The 18,904-nt window shown below is 44.8% G+C and overlaps 1 protein-coding gene across 2 annotated transcripts in view; it reads right to left on the reverse strand.

The window, feature by feature from the left end:
* COL6A6 (collagen type VI alpha 6 chain) overlaps nucleotides 1-9,568 on the reverse strand; it is a 179,238-nt gene extending 169,670 nt beyond the window's left edge. Inside the window, exon 1 of one of the 2 annotated variants that reach the window (XM_042238535.2) lies at nucleotides 9,364-9,568. The gene's annotated coding sequence lies outside the window, so the exon portion shown is untranslated. Of the gene's footprint in view, nucleotides 1-9,234 lie in introns of both variants that reach the window. The other variant, XM_060396529.1, reaches the window with a different exon arrangement.
* Between the last annotated feature and the right edge of the window lie 9,336 nt (nucleotides 9,569-18,904).

An 18,904-nucleotide genomic window follows, 5' to 3' on the forward strand; every position in this document is an offset into this window, starting at 1 on the left:
GGTACCTAGTAGGCAAGACTCAGTAACACTTTCCCAAGGAATGGGCATGTTAGCTGAGCCTAAAGGGAGAGAAGGAGTAAGCCAGAGTAAGTCCAGAGAGTACTGTTCTAAGTAGAGGAAATTCCAAATGTTAATGGCATGAGGTGAGAGAGAGCAATGTCTCCTGAGGGATTGGCCGTGGTGGCAAAGAAATAGGCAGGAGGCAGGAAGAGGTGAATAAAGGTTGGATAGTGGGGGATTTTCAACCATGACAAGGATTTTGAATTTAATCCAAAGGCAATGGAGGATTTTAGGCAGAAAAAAAGTAAGAGCGGGCAGTTTTAAGGAACTCACTTGAAGCTGAAATATGGAAAATGCTAGAAGAGGAGAAAGATCAGAGCAGGAAGGTGGTCAAGGAGGCAATTGTGGTCTGGGTGAAAAAGAGAATGGTGTTTGGGGACCAAGAGCAGAGATGACAGGGAGGACGGAGAGGGGTTTGCAGAAATCAGTAGGAAACAAATGGTAGGATGTAGAGACTGATTAGATAGGACTGAGGAAGAACGGGGCTTTTAGGCTGTTTTGGTAGAAGATGTTCGGACAGTTCGATGTCTGGGTCTGAGTTCCATGGAGAGGTCTGGCTTGGGGTTGGAGGTGGATTAGTAAGTAACTGAGAAATGTGATGGCAAGTTTCATGTGTCAGTTTGACTGAGCTAAGAGATGGTAAGGGCTTCCCAGTTGCCCCTAGTGGTTAAGAGTACACCCGCCAATGCAGGAGACATAAGTGACGCGGGTTCAATCCCTGGGTCAGGAAAATCACCTGGAGGAGGGCATGGCAACTCACTCCAGTAGTCTTGCCTGGAGAATCCCACGGGTAGAGGAGCTTGGCTACTGTCCATAGGGTTGCAAAAAGCTGGACACAACTGAAGCGACTATGTGTGCAAGAGATGGTGAAACACTACTTCTGGTTTGCCTGTGAGGGTGTTTCCTGTAGAGATTAGTACTTGAATTGACAGAATGAATAAAGAAGATAACCTTCACCAAGGCAAGCGGGCATCATCCAATCCATTGATGGCCTGATTAGAACACAAAGTCAGAGGAAGGGTGAATCTGCTCTCCTTCTTGAGCTAGAAAGTCCATTTACTTCTGCTGCTGGATACCAGAGCTCTTGATTCTCAGGCCTTCAGACTCAGACTGATGACACCACTGACTTTCCTGGGCCTCAGCTTGTAAATGGCAGATCACAGGACTTTTCAGCCGCCATAATCACGTGAGCCCATTCCTATCAATATCCACTTCTACCTGTCTCCATATCTCCTATTAGAGAACACTACCACAGGGAAGAAATGGTGATCAAAGCTGCGAGCGGGTAGGAACATCCACCAGAAATATTGAGACACTGGTCCCATTCTGTGAGGCATGGGTTTGAGCCACTTCTCATAACCCCTGGAAGATGTTATTTCTCTAAAGACGGGGTCACACTGAGCCCTTGCTGATATCTCCCTCCATGGGCTCCTGACACTGTTCTCAGACAGCTCATGGGAATTTAGGATCAGGTCACAACCAACAAGCCAACTGACCCAGACACAATTGAAATAGCACTAGCTGGGGACAAAATTCTGTTCAAAATCCTGTGGAAAGCACGAATTCCATTCTTGATTCATGTGGGGAGAGGGAAGATTAGCCAAGATGATGTGTTCAGGGCCTCTGGCCCCACATTTTTGCAAACGATGGCCATGTAATGGCTGAGAGCCTTTGTAGGGCTGCACATGAGCATCACGAGGTACCTGCTTGGTCACGGGTTGTGTGTGGCGATATGCTTTGTGATGGCTGCTGCTATGGCTGCTCTACCAGCCAGAGGAGAACAAACGTGTCTGCAGGTCCTCCTCGCATTTCCTTCCAGCCTCTTGGCTTGCACCTTGCCTACCATGCGTTTAGCGAATAGCACACACCGTGAGGAACAGGGAGAACAATTGGCACATTGAGCAGGGTCAGCGATACAATGGGCACAGTCAGCAAGACATGCAGGAAGTAGAAGAGTCTGAGACTGTGCTGGATGGTGGAAGCCAGTGGCCGCCATACAGCATGTGGTACCCGGTGGCCAGGGTCCTCTTGGTGTGGGCCCTGGTGGAAGACTGGGAGGTGGTGGACTGGTCACCAGAAAACCTTGAGAAGGCGTTACAGGGGGCAAATTCCCATTTGCTGGACAGAGCGGCACATACTGCCACTGGCACCAGGGGGTGGGCGTTCCTGATTGCCTTGACGGTGAATATGGACAGTGAGCCCCGTGACGCTGCACAAGTGCGCACGTTGCAGAGACAGGAGGAAGGCTAGAGCGTTGCACATGCATGCCAGAGCAAGAGGCGTGTGGCCCTGAGGAACCCAGTGCCTTGGACTACGGGGTAATGAGGGGTGATGACAGGGAGCACTGTGAGACTGCCGACCCCCACTTGACAGTGAGGACTGTCACACAGCACGAAGTGAAGCGTGAGCAGCCAGTGGTTCAAGGGGGGCATCCCCAAGGGGCCCCCAGTGTGACTGAGTTCATGACATGTCGACCATATACTCGGGCGGAGTTGGTTGACTGGGGTAAGCAATTTTGGCGAAAGCAAGGGGAGCCGCGGCCGCTTGGCTTTTGTGCCTCTGGGACACAGCGGTAGGCCCAGCACCCGTGGGCATTTTGTGGGTCCTTACTGAGAAGGAACAGCATGCGAGATGCCATTTGAAAAGTGTGAAGACCCCAAAGGGGGCCCAGGCTGGTGGCGGCCCCATCTGGGTTATGCAGATGAAAATATGGACAGATTTGTGCGAAGGTATACTATAAAGGCTATGTCTTTTGCAGAACATTGTACTGTAGAGGCTGTGTCCTATGGTGGAGATTGAGAGCAATGTACTGAGAAGGCTGTGTCTATGTAGAACAGTGTACCGGGAAGGCTGCGTGCTATGTAGACAGCGTACTGTGAATGAAGGCTGTGCCCTATGTAGAATGGTGTACCTTGAAGGCTGTATCCTATGTAGAACAGTACACCGTAAAGGCTATGTCCAATGTAGAACAGTGTACCGTGAAGGCTGCGTGCTATGTAGACAGTGTACTGTGAATGAAGGCTGTGCCCTATGTAGAACAATGTACTGCAAAGGCTGTATCCTCTGTAGAACAGTGTACCATGAAGGCTGTGTCCTATGAGGGAGACAATGAACTCTGAAGGCTGTGTCCTCAGATTTAGAAAACTGATCATATGGATGAGCTGTGAATGCCGTAAAAAGAAAAATCCCCACTTGAAGGGGTGGGCCTGGCACATGTGGTTCCATAGTAATAAAATTCCGCAGGAGTGCAACTGCCTCTGCAGAGGCCTTCCTGCACTCTCCCAAGGACAGCCAGTGGACTGGACTTGGCCGCGGCAGACAAAGGCGCTCCGCATGCAGTGGGTGGCTCTTCTAAGCCCATGAGGGCAACATGCGTTCCTTGTGATGCCTGGCATTGAGTTTTGCTGTGTTGGGGATATAACTGTTTACTGCTTTTGCGGAATGTGTGCTCAACTGGCGGCATTGTGTGCTAGGGGGATGCTACAGAGGGCAGAACCTACATAATCTGTGGGACAAGAGACCCTGAAGGTGCATCGTGTGGGGATAGAGAAAATTAGCCGAGATGGCATGTTCAGGCTCTCATCCCATGCCTTATAAATAATGACTGTGTAACAGCTGAGATCATTTATAGCACCATGCCTACATGTCACAGGCAGATTCTTTACCTGTGAATAAAGAATCCGCCTGCAATGCAGGAGACCCAGTTTGATCCCTGGGTTGGGAATATCCCCTGGAGAATTCCATGGACAGAGGAACCTGGCGGGCTGCAGTCCACGGGGTTGCAGAGTCGGACACGACTGAGCGACTTTCACTCCACTTCACGCATGCCACAAGGTACTCGCTTGGACACAGCTTGTGCGTGGTGATGCTGTGTCACCTACGCTGCTGTGGTGCCGCACCAGCCAGAAGAAAATAAACGCATCTGCAGTTCCCACGGCTCCTGGCATTTTCTTCCAGCCTCTCAGCTCGCATCTTGCCTACCATGGGTACCTGGTGAGATGCAGCAAGGCAACTAGCATCACAAGCAGGATGAAGGGCAATACAATTCGCTTTTTGGCTAGGATACAATCTACAGGATACTTAGGGCTAAAACACTGCCTTTTCTGAAAACATGAACAAGCACATGGTAGGTTGGGTTCCCTCAAGGCAGAGTCTAGACAAGAATTTGTGCAATAAGCTTATTGAGGAGAGGATCCCTTCAATCACTAGTAGAGGGGCAGGGAGGTGAGACAGGGAGCCAGGTAGAACTGTGAATGGGTTAGTGTTCTAGGCAGCTGGAGCTCATCCCCTTGGGTACCTCGGGAAGAACATAAAGATCAGACCCCAAGAGTGGCCTCCCCCAAGGTGTGAGAAGCCTGAGGATACTTATTCACCAGCTTTCATCAGGTACTGCATAAGGGGTTGCTCCCAGAGTATTAACCTTCCAGGCCCCTCTAGCCTGCTCTGCATGAGTCAACCATGCTCCCAAGGCCAGAGAAAACCCTCAAGGCCTCCACAGGGGTTTGACACCCGTGGTGGATTCACGTCAATGTCTGGCAAAACCAATACAGTATTGTAAAGTAAAATAAAGTAAAAATTAAAAAAAAAAAAAAAAAGAAGCCTGAAGTGAAACATCAAATGCAGAAGGGGCATGCACAAGGTTCTGACATCCTCTGCCCGCCAGCGGAGAAGAGGAAAGCCTGGGCATTAGGGGAATCTACTACAGCACAAAACGCCATCTGCCCAGAGACTTGCATGCATAAATGGGATTGATCATAGTGTTATCCACACCTACTGACTAATGGTGAGGTGGGGTACATGGGCCATTTGATACACTGTGGTATTTTTTTTTTTTCCCACCAAACAAAAATCGCCAAATATGACTCTGACTCGCCCAGAATCTTCAAAGTTCTATTGTATTTGGACTCATGCAATGGAGAATTTCAGTCATAATATCTTGCCAGACATTCATCAAGTTGTTTTTAAAAGACTCAATAAGTGATTAGCTTATGGGTTTTCAAGCCAACACAAATGCCTTTGCCAACTAACTCTGGCAAAATCTTTCCCTTCTAAAGTTTAGGATACAGTACTTAAAGCATTGCAAAAACATGTTTCAGTCAAATCAATACCTCATCCTTAACTATAAATGGCTAAAAGAATGGTTAAATGTATATTTATTATCTCTTTGTGACTTGAGGGGAATGATAAGGCTTGAGACAGAGTTGGTTTGGATGCTTTCTTTTTCTTGCCTCCTCTCCACCTTTTTAGCATTTGGGGGAAATTTTCTTGTCATGGCAAAATTAAATCAGCAAATTTCCTGAGGTTTGCTATTTGGAGTCATAAAAAGTGTTAGCTTTTAGGGTTATCTCAGTCAGTCAAATGACTCATAAAGGTAAGATTTAGAAGCTTTCTTCTTTAGCAAAAGACATAAGCAAGAGGTGATCCCGCTTCTTATGTCTGGTTTTTCTAAGTGCAACTGCTCCAGACTTACATGAAAAGGGTACTTCAGCCAGACTCTTTCACTAAAATTGCAAAGTGACTTAAAATTAGTCATTTATCTATCAAATATTTCTTGAGTACCGACTAAGTGCCAGGTACCGTGGGAAACATAAGGGTTATAAGGGCCACAGGAGACCTTTGCTTCTGTGCATTGCTTATGTTAGCCAAACAGTATCCATTTTTATTCATGGTGTCTTCATCCAAATTTCCCTGTCAGCACCCTGGGGTCACCCTGAGAAAAGACAAGTTTGGAAGGAGAGCGAGGAATCTGGAAAAGGAGCGGGACCAAATCTTTCTAACTACTATTTCTTGATTGAAAAAGTTTGGCCTTGACTGTTCTGTAAAGCATCCTGTACACTTTCTAAATTTTCCTCTCCCTTGAAGAACTGAAGGTTGCTTTATAGGCCTTCAATTTAAAATTCTGAAAATGTAAACCTAATGCCTTTCTGCTGAAAGTAGAAAGATATTTTGTTACCACAAAGACACTAAAACAGTGGGTGCATTTTTCAAAGTCTTCGACCTGCAGGCACCACTGGACTTTTCTAGAAAATTTCCTCTAACTTGTAAAGCAGAAGAGGCAAAGAGACACAGAAAGAATCAGAACAGCCCCAACTCCCAAACAGCTCTTTCGGGATGGCAGCATGCCCGAGTGACTGGTCTTTCCTTAAATGATCTCCACCAACGGGAACATTTCCAGGTGGAAAAGGGAGATTGCAGCGTTGGGTGAGTTATGCATGGCTATGAATCATGTTACAATCATCTTACACTCCATGGCAACAAGGTATTTCAGGGAGATCAAAATATGGACTAAAACTGGGCTCAATGATAAATGAATTATTGGGAACACTCCTAGGGGCCTTGACCCTTAAGAATTACCACTACCATCACCATCACCCTCGTTTATTGATCATGTGTGCCTGGCATTTTATAAGGATCTTTTTTTCTTTCCTCACACATCCCTGTGAGGTACATAGGTATCATGCTCCCTGTGACAAGTGAGAAAAGACTCAGAGAGATTAAGCAGCTGTCCAAGCTCTTCTATGGACTTCCCTGGTGGCTCAGCTGGTAAAGAATCCACCTGCAATGCAGGAGACCTGGGTTCCATCCCTGGTTGGGAAGATTCCCTGGAGAAGGGAAAGGCTACCCACTCCAGTATTTTGGCCTGGAAAATTCCATGGACTGTATAGTCCATGGGGTCACAAAGAGTTAGACGCACGACTGAACGACTTTCACTTCACTTCACTTCAAGCTCTTCTGTATTTGAATCTAGATTCTTTTCAGAGCAAAGCTAATCCACTTCCTACTTTAAATAGCAAAGACAAGAATTGCAAATAGAACTACCTTATGACCCAGCAATCCCACTGCTGGGCATACACACCAAGGAAACCAGAATTGAAAGAGACACATGTACCCCAATGTTCATCGCAGCACTGTTTATAATAGCCAGGACATGGAAACAACCTAGATGTCCATCAGCAGATGAATGGATAGGAAAGCTGTGGTCCATATACACAATGGAGTATTACTCAGCAGTTAAAAAGAATATATTTGAATCAGTTCTGATGAGATGGATGAAACTGGAGCTGATTATACAGAGTGAAGTAAGCCAGAAAGAAAAACACCAATACAGTATACTAACACATATATATGGAATTTAGAAAGATGGCAATGATGACCCTGTATGCAAGATGGCAAAAAAGACACAGATGTGTATAGCAAACTTTTGGACTCAGAGGGAGAGGGAGAGGGAGAGGGTGGGATGATTTGGGAGAATGGCATTGAAACATGTATACTATCATGTAAGGATCGAATCGCCAGTCTATGTCTGATGCAGGATACAGCATGCTGGGGCTGGTGCACAGGGATGACCCAGAGAGATGTTATGGGGAGGAAGGTGGAGGGGGGGTTCATGTTTGGGAACCCATGTACACCCGTGGTGGATTCATGTTGATGTATGGCAAAACCAATACACTATTGTAAAGTAAAGTAAAAATAAAAATTAAAAAAAAAAAGAAACAACAAAAAGGTCAGGACAGGAGAAAAAAAGGTTTTGTCCAACTTTTGATTACCCTGAAGAAGTCTCATATTCATGACATTTATAAAATAAGCATAGAAAAATCTGATCTTCATACTTATTTCTTGGGACTGTAAGAATGAGTGATTTTTGGTTACAAATACACTCTCATTAGTTGGGATCACTTTTATTTATTTGTAGATTGTATACTTGGCAATGGTATATTCTTGGGAAATTCCAGGGACAGTAGATATTTACTATCAAGGAAGATATTTTCAGTCATTTTTAATACTATTGTATTAGCAGGACTACATAGAATACCATGTATATAGATGCATAATGTACCAACTTTTATCTGCAGTGCTTATAATCTGACTTTTGTTTAGTGTCTTAATTAGTTGCTCTTGGCACTGTCCATGTAAATAGACCAAAAAAAAATTCATTCTTGGTAAACATTCCAAATATCCACTTTTCTTGCAATTTGGACTATCTGAACGGATGTGAAAAGTGCAAGTTGCAAGTGTATTTAACAACGGTCTTTTCTGAGAATTGTTTCACAAGAAATTTAGTAAAAGTAGATGGCTTTTCTTGCTACAGAAAAAGTTAAAGATGATTCTTCAAGGAGTGCTTCCCATAAAGTCTTTTATGTACACCATAAAATTTGATTTCACATGGCACAGCGTCCTTTTGGACAGTTTTCTAACCCAGCCTTTTGAGTAGAAGATAAGCTTCCCTTTCAGGTTTCCTTTGCACGTCTAATATTTTGGAATAAAATGTGGAGCAGGGAGAAAGCTGATAACTTCCTTTATAAAGGAAAACTTTTAAGGCCACCTATGTATTACACAATGCCATACTGGAAAGTTTTAAAAGAGTACTCATCAAATAGATCTTTCTTTTAAAAAGGCAGTGTGACTGCAGATTTGGTAACTGCACAAATTCTTAATGAAAGACTTGTAATAGCCTTCCTGTCTTAAGCTTCATGATTTTTACAGACACCTCAGCTATTGCTAATCAGCATTACCACCCTAGTCCTCTATGGAAACCTTTCCTCCAACTGACAAAGACCACCTCTAATATCTCCATAGAGTAGACTTCTAAAAAGAGAAATGAGAAATCTTTATCACAAAAGGACACAGAAGAAAATAAATCACTTCCTAGGGCCAATATTTTTCCTCTTCCCGCCTGCCTGCCCCTACCCACCCCCCCACCCCGTTGACATCATTTGCACAGCTGACGCTGAGCCATTTAGCTGGGGTTCCACTCATTGTAGAATGTTACTGGGTATTCATAAAAGGGCGGATTTTTTCCCCGTCTTCTCTCCTCCCTTCAGTCAACAATAAAACTTCAACCAACTTTAATGAATGTGGGTGATTGCAGGAGCAAATGTACAGGCTGGCTCTGGACGGGCTTGGAAGGGACTTTTCTTGACCCCGGCTGGTTATAACTCATTCATCAACTCCCCGTGCCGTCCCGGGTGCCTGCCACACTCCAGACCCTGTGCTGGGCGTGGGGACACTGTTAGCGGGGCAGTCGTGCGGTGGGGGACAGGGAGCCGGGTGCAGAGAGCGACCCGAGTGTGCTGTGCGCTCTCCAAGGGGAGGATGCGAGAGAAAGTCGCAATAAGGGCAGCGAACGCTGCCTGGGGAAGGTGGAAACAGAAGAGGCGAGTTTGAGCTTCTTACCTTCGTTCCTTTACCGGGGTCCTCACGTAGCCCCCTCCATCCGGTGCGTCCCTTCCTAGCAACCACTGACCACTTGCCAACCTAGTTTTGACTCTGGTCGGTCCAGCTATCGGCGGCTCCAGCACTTACCTAGGGGAAACGTCCTCGCGGTCCCCGGCCCTTCCCGAGTCTGGGCAGATCGCCTCGCAGCGCGCGGAGCAGAGCGCAAGGCACCCGCGGGAGCGCAGTGCCCAGTGCCCCCCGCCGGGTAGACCCGCGGTGACCCGGGAGACCCTGGCAGGGAGGCGGCGGCGCGGGCAGCCTCTGGCCTCCCGGTGTCCCACAGGCGGGCGTTAGCTCCCAACCCCTCTTCGCTGCTATATAAACGCTTCTCCCCGCCCCGAGCCGACCCTTCCCCGCCCCGGCGGCCCCGGCCCAGCGCGCGTCCCCAAGGAAGGGGACGCAGCCGCAGGCAGGGAGGGGATGGAAGCCGTTAAGGGGTTCCTGGGGCTGTTACTGCCCAGCCGACCCCTTCCCTACGTGGAACTTCTACCCTCGGCTGCAGACCCGGGAGGAAGCTGAGGTCGGAGAAGTTGGGGTGTTGGAGGTGCGCGCCTTCTTTGGGCCTGCCAGATGCGTAGAGCCGTGGGAACTGCTCCAACTTGCCTGTGAACGGAGGCTAGACCCCGCGTACCCCATGATGGAGGTCAAGCGCCCTCGGAGGTCCCCACTTGGAATTTAGGGTCCAAAGCAGGGTGTTTCTGACTCTCTCATCCACTGACTGTCCATTCATTCGTCTATCCATGCATTCATTGTACAAATATCTGAGCTTCTAGTAATTGCTACTATTAGGTGCTTGGGATGCAAAACCAAGTCGGGCTCTCCGCTCTCAGTCTCACTGGGGGACAAGCGGAAACAGGAACCGGGGTGGTAATTGCTGGTGGGGTAAGTGAGGCCAGGAGAACACAGAAGAAGGGGTCCTAATTCAAGTCTTGCAGGGCCAAAAGACTCTTCCCAAAGGAAATGAAGCTCAAACTGAAATCTAAAGAGTGAGATAGGCATGAAAGCAGGTGTAGGCAAAGAGATTAGCTTAGATATCCTGGTCAGGCTCTCTTTGCCCATTGGCCTCTCTGCTCTTGCCCCACGTTTTGTGAGTAATGATTATGCAACAGCTGAGGTCACATATAGCACTGTGCATGCACCTCAGAAGGTACTTGCTTGGCCACAGGCTACTTCTGTTCTGTAAGTATATATAACCTTCGCCTGGAAAAGCCCTGGAGGGTTGTGTGTGGTTATGTTGTATTATATCTGCAGCTACTGGCTGCTGCCCCAGCCAGGAGAGAATAAATGCATCTGCAGTTTCTAGGGCTCCTTGCTTTTTCTTCCAGCCTCTTAGCTCGCACCTTGCCTACCATGGGTTCAATGAACAGTGCGCACAGTGAGATGCAATGAGAGAACTGGCATTGTGAGCAGGATCAGTGATACAGCAGGGAAAAGAGAGTCCCAGACAAATGAAACAACAGCAGCAAAGACCAGGAAGACAGAGTTCTGTTTCCACTGTCCCTCTACATGGTAACTAAGACTGTTTTTAAAACTTGACTATTTAATATTATACTAAGTAAATAAAAAATTTAAATCTAAAGAAAGACAAATTTGGAAGTGGTAGAATTGGAATTGAACACAGGCCGTCCAGCCTAGGGGGTGCTTGTGTAGCATGGCGTGTCAGCTTGACAAGTTGATGAGTTCAAAGCAGAGATGGTTCCCATAGAACAAGGATTCCTCTAGAGTCTGGAGTATAACTTCAAGACTCAGACTATCACCAACTGTAATATTGGCCAAGTCATTAATTTTAGTTTGTTCCCCCATGAAATGTAAATAAAGGCACTTACTCATGCCCCTCACTGAATGTTCATGTTCTGGTTCAAAGGCTTGGCAGAGCCAGGATAGGTGACTACAGAATGGAGACTCTTCTGCGGGTCCATGGCTTTGGCGCAAAGGAGACTGAGATAACATTGGAACACACACACACACACATAAACATTGGAACATTCAAGTCATTGTTGTTTTTACCTAAAGTGACTAAAATTAATTCAACTTTTCATATTCTCCTAGAGCATTAATATTATTAAAATACACTTCAAAATTCAAGTAGACATTCCTCATTTGAGGATCATTATTGAAAGAGGCAGATGTAATTCCTGCTAGCAGGGTTTCTAGCCAATAGCCAACTCACCAAAGTTGTACAAGTGTACCACACATACAAATCATGCCCATTTTATTATAGCACTATAGGAAATACCGATCTGATAGAATGGCTTCTGCAGTTCAGAAACCTCTGACTTATGATCTAGTCAGAACCAATGATCATGTCAGATCAGTAATGTGAAGACTCAATAGCATTGCCTTGACAACAAGTCAAGTCCCCTCAACATATTGTTTTGGGATCTCTCAAAACACTCTGTTTTATGGATCTTTTGATGTACAAAGCAATTTTACAACTGGAACAAACTTTTACCAACACTCAAAGAATAATGCTTCTTTACACTTAAACTAAAGCAAAAATGCAGAGAAGGAAGAAGGATCTTGTAAATGCAGGTGGTTGCCTAAAATGACCCCAGTTTTCCCATTGTGCAACGCTTAATTTCTGAGCAATTGGCCAGTTCTGTTTGCTGTATTTCCAGAGCTTTTTGAGGAACATCTGTAACTTCCGTGAAGTATGGGTAGCATATGTGCTCGAATGGGTTTTTGGCCCCTATGACAGCCTCATCAAACTGGACATGAATTTCATTAGAAAACATTCAGTTCAGTTCAGTTCAGTCGCTCAGTTGTGTCTGACTATTTGTGACCCCATGAATCGCAGCACGCCAGGCCTCCCTGTCCATCACCATCTCCGGAGTTCACTCAGACTCACATCCATCGAGTCCGTGATGTCATCCAGCCATCTCGTCCTGGGTCGTCCCCTTCTCCTCCTGCCCCCAATCCCTCCCAGCATCAGAGTCTTTTCCAATGAGTCAACTCTTTGCGTGAGGTGGCCAAAGTACTGGAGCTTCAGCTTTAGCATCATTCCTTCCAAAGAAATCCCAGGGCTGATCTCCTTCAGAATGGACTGGTTTGATCTCCTTGCAGTCCAAGGGACTCTCAAGAGTCTTCTCCAACACCACAGTTTAAAAGCATCAATTCTTTGGCACTCAGCCTTCTTCACAGTCCAACTCTCACATCCTTATATGACCACAGGAAAAACCATAGCCTTGACTAGATGGATGTTAGTCAGCAAACTAATGTCTCTGCTTTTGAATATACTCTCTAGGTTGGTCATAACTTTTCTTCCAAGGAGTAAGCGTCTTTTAATTTCATGGCTGCAATCACCATCTGCAGTGATTTTGGAGCCCCCCAAAATAAATCCTGACACTGTTTCTACTGTTTCCCCATCTATTTTCCATGAAGTGATGGGACCGGATGCCATGATCTTCGTTTTCTGAATGTTGAGCTTGAAGCCAACATTTTTGCTCTCCTCTTTCACTTTCATCAAAAGGCTTTTTAGCTCCTCTTCACTTTCTGCCATAAGGGTGGTGTCATCTGCATATCTGAGGTGTTTGATATTTCTCCCGCCAATCTTGACTCCAGCTTGTGTTTCTTCCAGTCCAGCGTTTCTCATGATGTACTCTGCATAGAAGTTAAATAAGCAGGGTGACAATATACAGCCTTGACGTATTCCTTTTCCTACTTGAAACCAGTCTGTTGTTCCATGTCCAGTTCTAACTGTTGCTTCCTGACCTGCATACAGATTTCTCAAGAGGCAGTTCAGGTGGTCTGGTATTCCCATCTCTTTCAGAATTTTCTGCAGTTTATTGTGATCCACACAGTCAAAGGCTTTGACATAGTCAATAAAGCAGAAATAGATGTTTTTCTGGAACTCTCTTGCTTTTTCCAGGATCTAGCGGATGTTGACAATTTGATCTCTGGTTCCTCTGCCTTTTGTAAAACCAGCTTGAACATCAGGGAGTTCACGGTTCACGTATTGCTGAAGCCTGGCTTGGAGAATTCTGAGCATTACTTTACTAGCATGTGAGATGAGTGCAATTGTGCGGTAGCTTGAGCATTCTTTGGCATTGCCTTTCTTTGGGATTGGAATGAAAACTGACCTTTTCCAGTCCTGTGGCCACTGCTGAGTTTTCCAAATTTGCTGACTTGTTGAGTGTAGCACTTTCACAGCATCGTTTTTCAGGATTTGAAACAGCTCAACTGGAATTCCATCACCTCCACTAGCTTTGTTTGTAGTGATGCTTTCTAAGGCCCACCTAACTTCACTTTCCAAGATGTCTGGCTCTAGATTAGTGATCACATCATCATGATTATCTGGGTCGTGAAGATCTTTTTTGTACAGTTCTTCCGTGTATTCTTGCCACCTCTTCTTAATATCTTCTGCTTCTGTTAGGTCCATACCATTTCTGTCCTTTATTGAGCCCATCTTTGCATGAAATGTTCCCTTGGTATCTCTAATTTTCTTGAATAGATCTCAAGCCTTTCCCATTCTGTTGTTTTCCTCTATTTCTTCAAAAGAGGAACTCTCCAGGTCATTAGGTGCCCAATATGCTACTGGAGATAAGTGGAGAAATAACTCCAGAAAGAATGAAGGGATGGAGCCAAAGCAAAAACAATACCCAGTTGTGGATGTGACTGGTGATAGAAGCAAGATCCGATGCTGTAAAGAGCAACATTGCATAGGAACCTGGAATATCAGGTCCATGAATCAAGGCAAATTGGAAGTGGTCAAACAAGAGATGGCAAGGGTGAACGTCGACATTCTAGGAATCAGCGAACTACAATGGACTGGAATGGGTGAATTTAACTCAGATGACCATTATATCTACTACTGCAGGCAGGAATCCCTCAGAAGAAATGGAGTAGCCATCATGGTCAACAAAAGAGTCCGAAATGCAGTACTTGGATGCAATCTCAAAAACGACTGAATGATCTCTGTTCGTCTCCAAGGAAACCATTCAATATCACAGTTATCTAAGTCTATGCCCCAACCAGTAATGCTGAAGAAGCTGAAGTTGAATGGTTTTATGAAGACCTACAAGACCTTTAAAACTAACACCCAAAAAAGATGTCCTTTTCATTATAGGGGACTGGAATGCAAAAGTAGGAAGTCAAGAAACACCTGGAGTAACAGGCAAATTTGGCCTTGGAATGCGGAATGAAGCAGGGCAAAGGCTAATAGAGTTTTGCCAAGAAAATGCACTGGTCATAGCAAACATACTCTTCCAACAACACAAGAGAAGACTCTACACTCTACACATGGACATCGCCAGATGGTCAACACCGAAATCAGATTGATTATATTCTTTGCAGCCAAAGATGGAGAAGCTCTATGCAGTCAACAAAAACCAGACCAGGAGCTGACTGTGGCTCAGATCATGAACTCCTTATTGCCAAATTCAGACTCAAATTGAAGAAAGTAGGGAAAACTGCTAGAGCTTTCAAGTATGACCTAAATCAAATCCCTTTGAAAACATGGATGGCTCTTAACCTAATCCATACTTTTAGGTGGTCTACCATAACAGTGATGGGATTCTGGGAGCCTTGTACATTCATAGTTCAGCCTTTGGGAGAAAATCAATGTCTTTTTCACCAGCTTGGGAATATCCAGGTTTACTTCTCTCATAAATCCAGGACTCAATCCAGGTAGACTCTCACAGCTTAAACCCTCAAGCTACTAAAGTTATCTGCTATTGGACCTTCCAAAGTCAGGCCATCTCCTTACCCACTCCACCCCACCTGATTCATGCCAATTTATCTTTCATTCTTCTGACAGAGGGATCTTTCTAAACCACACATCTGCTCAATCACTCTGCTGACTTAATATCTTAAAAAATTTTTTAAAATATAAATTTATTTTAATTAGAGGCTAATTACTTTACAGTATTGTATTGGTTTTGCCATACATCAACATGAATCTGCCACAGGTGTACACATGTGTCCCATCCTGAACCCCTCCCACACCTCCCTCCCCATCCCATCTCCCTCCCTATCCCATCCCTCTGGGTCATCCCAGTGCACCAGCCCTGAGCACCCTGCCTCATGTATTAAACCTGGACTGGCAATCTGTTTCACATATGGTAATATACATATTTCAATGCCATTCTCCCAAATCATCCCACCCTCGTCCTCTCCCACAGAGTTCAAAAGACTGTTCTATACATCTGTGTCTCTTTTGCTGTCTCACATACAGGGTTATTGTTACCATCTTTCTAAATTCCATATATACGTGTTAGTATGCTGTATTGGTGTTTTTCTTTCTGGCTTACTTCACTCTGTATAATAGGCTCCAGTTTCATCCACCTCATTAGAATGGATTCAAATGTATTCTTTTTAATGGCTGAGTAATACTCCATTGTGTATATGTACCACAGTTTTCTTCAACATTCATCTACTGATGGACATCTAGGTTACTTCCATGTCCTGGCTATTATAAACAGTGCTGCGATGAACATTGGGGTACACGTGTCTCTTTCAATTCTGGTTTCCTTGGTGTGTATGCCCAGCAGTGGGATTGCTGGGTTGTATGGCAGTTCTATTTCCAGTTTTTTAAGGAATCTCCACACTGTTCTCCATAGTGGCTGTACTAGTTTGCATTCCCTCCAACAGTGTAAGAGGGTTCGCTTTTCTCCACACCCTCTCCAGAAGTTATTGCTTGTAGACTTTTGGATCGCAGCCATTCTTACTGGCGTAAAATGGTACCTCATTGTGGTTTTGATTTGCATTTCTCTGACTTAATATCTTAAAGGGCTCCTCACTGCCTGTAGATCAGAACCCAAACTCAGGGCCCCTTATGTCTATTTCTATTCTTCTTTCTGGCTCTGTATTGCCCTTCTGCCCTCCTTCCACACATTTATGAAGTCTGGTGTCCTAGAATTGGTCACTATTGCTTGGTCTCATGTTGCTTTTGTGTTTCCTTGCCATAGACAAGGATGCTTCCTCTTCATTTATTTACTCATTGATTCAATAAAATATGTATTGAATACTTCCATGGGTCAGGCACACTGAAAGACTGGAATCATTCTTATAATGATAATCTGTATTTTTCATCATACATTAAGCTAATATATGGAATGCAGGCATCTTACTTGTTTTACTGAGATCTATTTGATAAACACATTTTAAATACCTAGTATGTGGTAGATACAGCCTTAGGTACTGGGATGTGCTTAGCTATGGTCTCCACATTTAGGACCTCAGAGCCTTGTATTGTAGAGGAGTAACTAGGCCAATTATTAACATGATAGTGGTCTGTATGCTCTGCGTACCACAAGAGGAATCCTGGAGGGAGATGACACTTGGGATAAAAGTTGAACCCGGGGTTGAATTAGGAGGTTTGAGGGATCGATGTCCATGAAAGCATGAAAGCTGATGGCTGGACAATATAGGGGCCTGGTATGAAGTGAAGATGGAGAAGCTAGAGCAGGTAAATGTCAGGATGTGGGTGAGTGCATGATGACTCTGGAGTAATTCCCAGGTTTCTGACTTTAAATGTGAGGCCGTTTACTGAGATAGTGAACCCAGGAGGGAGAGGGGGCTTGAACAGGGGAGGGAGGAAGGAAATATTTCTTTCTTTCTTTCTTCTTCTTTTTTTTTTTTTTTTGTATTTTTGAGTTTGAGATGTCTGGGAGCTGTTCAAGAGGTAATATTCAGTGGCCAGATGGAAACACATAGGTCTGGATCCTACAAGGGAGACCTCGATTGGAAACGAGATTTGAGTTCATCATAAAGTTGGTAGTTGAAGCCGCAGGAGTGTATGAGGTGATATACGGGCTGTTCAGTCATTCATCACTCACTGCAGAAAGATCCACTGAGCACGTACTGAGTGGGAGGCATCATTCTATAAACTAAGGATATACAAGGGATCAAAACAAACAAGATTCCTGCATGCTAGCAAGGCTATGCCCCAAATCCTTCATGCTAGACTTCAGCAGTAGGTGAGCAAAATGCTTCCAGTGCACAAACTGGTTTTAGAAAAACCAGAGGAACAAGAGCTCAGACTGCTAACATTTGTTGGATCATAAAGGATTGACTAGGAGAAAGCCTTTCACTGTGTGGATCACAACAAACTGGAAAGTTCTTAAAGAGATGGGAATACCAGACCACCTTACCTGCCTCCTGAGAAAGCTATATGCAGATCAAGAAACAACAGTTAGGCTCAGACATGAAACAATGGACTGGCTCAAAATTGGGAGAGGAGTACCTCAAGGTTGCATATTATCACCATGTTTATTTAACTTTTATGCAGAGTACATCACGCAAAATACCAGGTTGGATGAATCACAAGCTGGAATCAAGATTGTGGGGTGGGGGAAGATGCTAACAACCTCATATGTGCAGATGATACCACTCAAATGGCAGAAAGTGAAGAGGAACTAAAGAACCTCTTGATGAGGGTGAAAGAGGAGAGTGAAAAGCTGGATTAAAACTCAACATTCAAGAAATTATGATCATGGCATATGGTACTAACAGTTCAGTTCAGGTGCTTAGGCAGGTCTGACTTTTTGCAACCCCATGGACTGCAACACACCAGGCTTCCCTGCCCATCATCAACTCCCAGAGTTTACTCAAACTCATGTCCATGGAGTAGGTGATGCCATCCAACCATCTCGTCCTCTGTCGGCCCCTTCTCCTCCTGCCTTCAATCTTTCCCAGCATCAGGGTTGTTTCCAGTGAGTCAGTTCTTCAAATTACGTGGCCAAAGTACTGCAGCTTTAGCATCATTCCTTCCCATGAATATTCAGGACTGATCTCCTTCAGAATGGACTGGTTGGATCTCTTTGCAGTCCAAGGGACTCTCAAGAGTCTTCTCCACCACCACAGTTCAAAAGCATCAATCTTCAGCACTCAAGCCTTCTTTATAGTCCAACTCTCACATCCATACATGACTACTGGAAAAACCATAGCTTTGACTAGACAGAACTTTGTCAGCAAAGTAATGTCTCTGCTTTTTAATACGCTGACTAGGTGGGTCATGACTTTTCTTCCAAGGAGCAAGCATCTTTTAATTTCATGGCTGCGGTCACCATCTGCAGTGATTTTGGAACCCAGGAAAATAAAGTCTCTCACTGTTTCCATTGCTTCCCTATCTATTTGCTATGGAGTGATGGGACCAGATGCCATGATCTTAGTTTTTTGAATGTTGAGTTTTAAGCCAGCTTTTACACTCTCCTCTTTCACTTTCATCAAGAGGCTCTTTAGTTCCTCTTCTTTTCCCACAATAAGGGTGATGTCATCTGCATATTTGAGGTTATTGATTTTTCTCCTGGCAATTTTGATTCAAGCTTGTGGTTCATTTAACCTGGCATTTCACGTGATGTACTCTGCATGTAAGTTTAATAGGCAGGGTGACAATATACAGCCTTGATGGACTCCTATCCCAATTTGGAATCAGCCTGTTTTTCCATGTCTGGCTCTGTTGCTTCCTGATCTGCATACAGACCACCTTAGGTGCTCTGGTATTCCCATCTCTTTAAGAATTTTCCACAGTTTCCTGTGATTCACAGAGTCAAAGTCTTTGGCCCAATCCATAAAGCAGAAGTAGATGTTTTACTGGAACTCTCTTGCTTTGTCAGTGATCTGATGGATGTTGACAATTTGATCTCTGGTTCCTCTGCCTTTTCTAAATACAGCTTGAACATCTGGAAGT

The sequence above is a fragment of the Ovis aries genome, chromosome 1, assembly GCF_016772045.2.
Source record: "Ovis aries strain OAR_USU_Benz2616 breed Rambouillet chromosome 1, ARS-UI_Ramb_v3.0, whole genome shotgun sequence".
Lineage (NCBI taxonomy): Eukaryota > Metazoa > Chordata > Mammalia > Artiodactyla > Bovidae > Ovis > Ovis aries.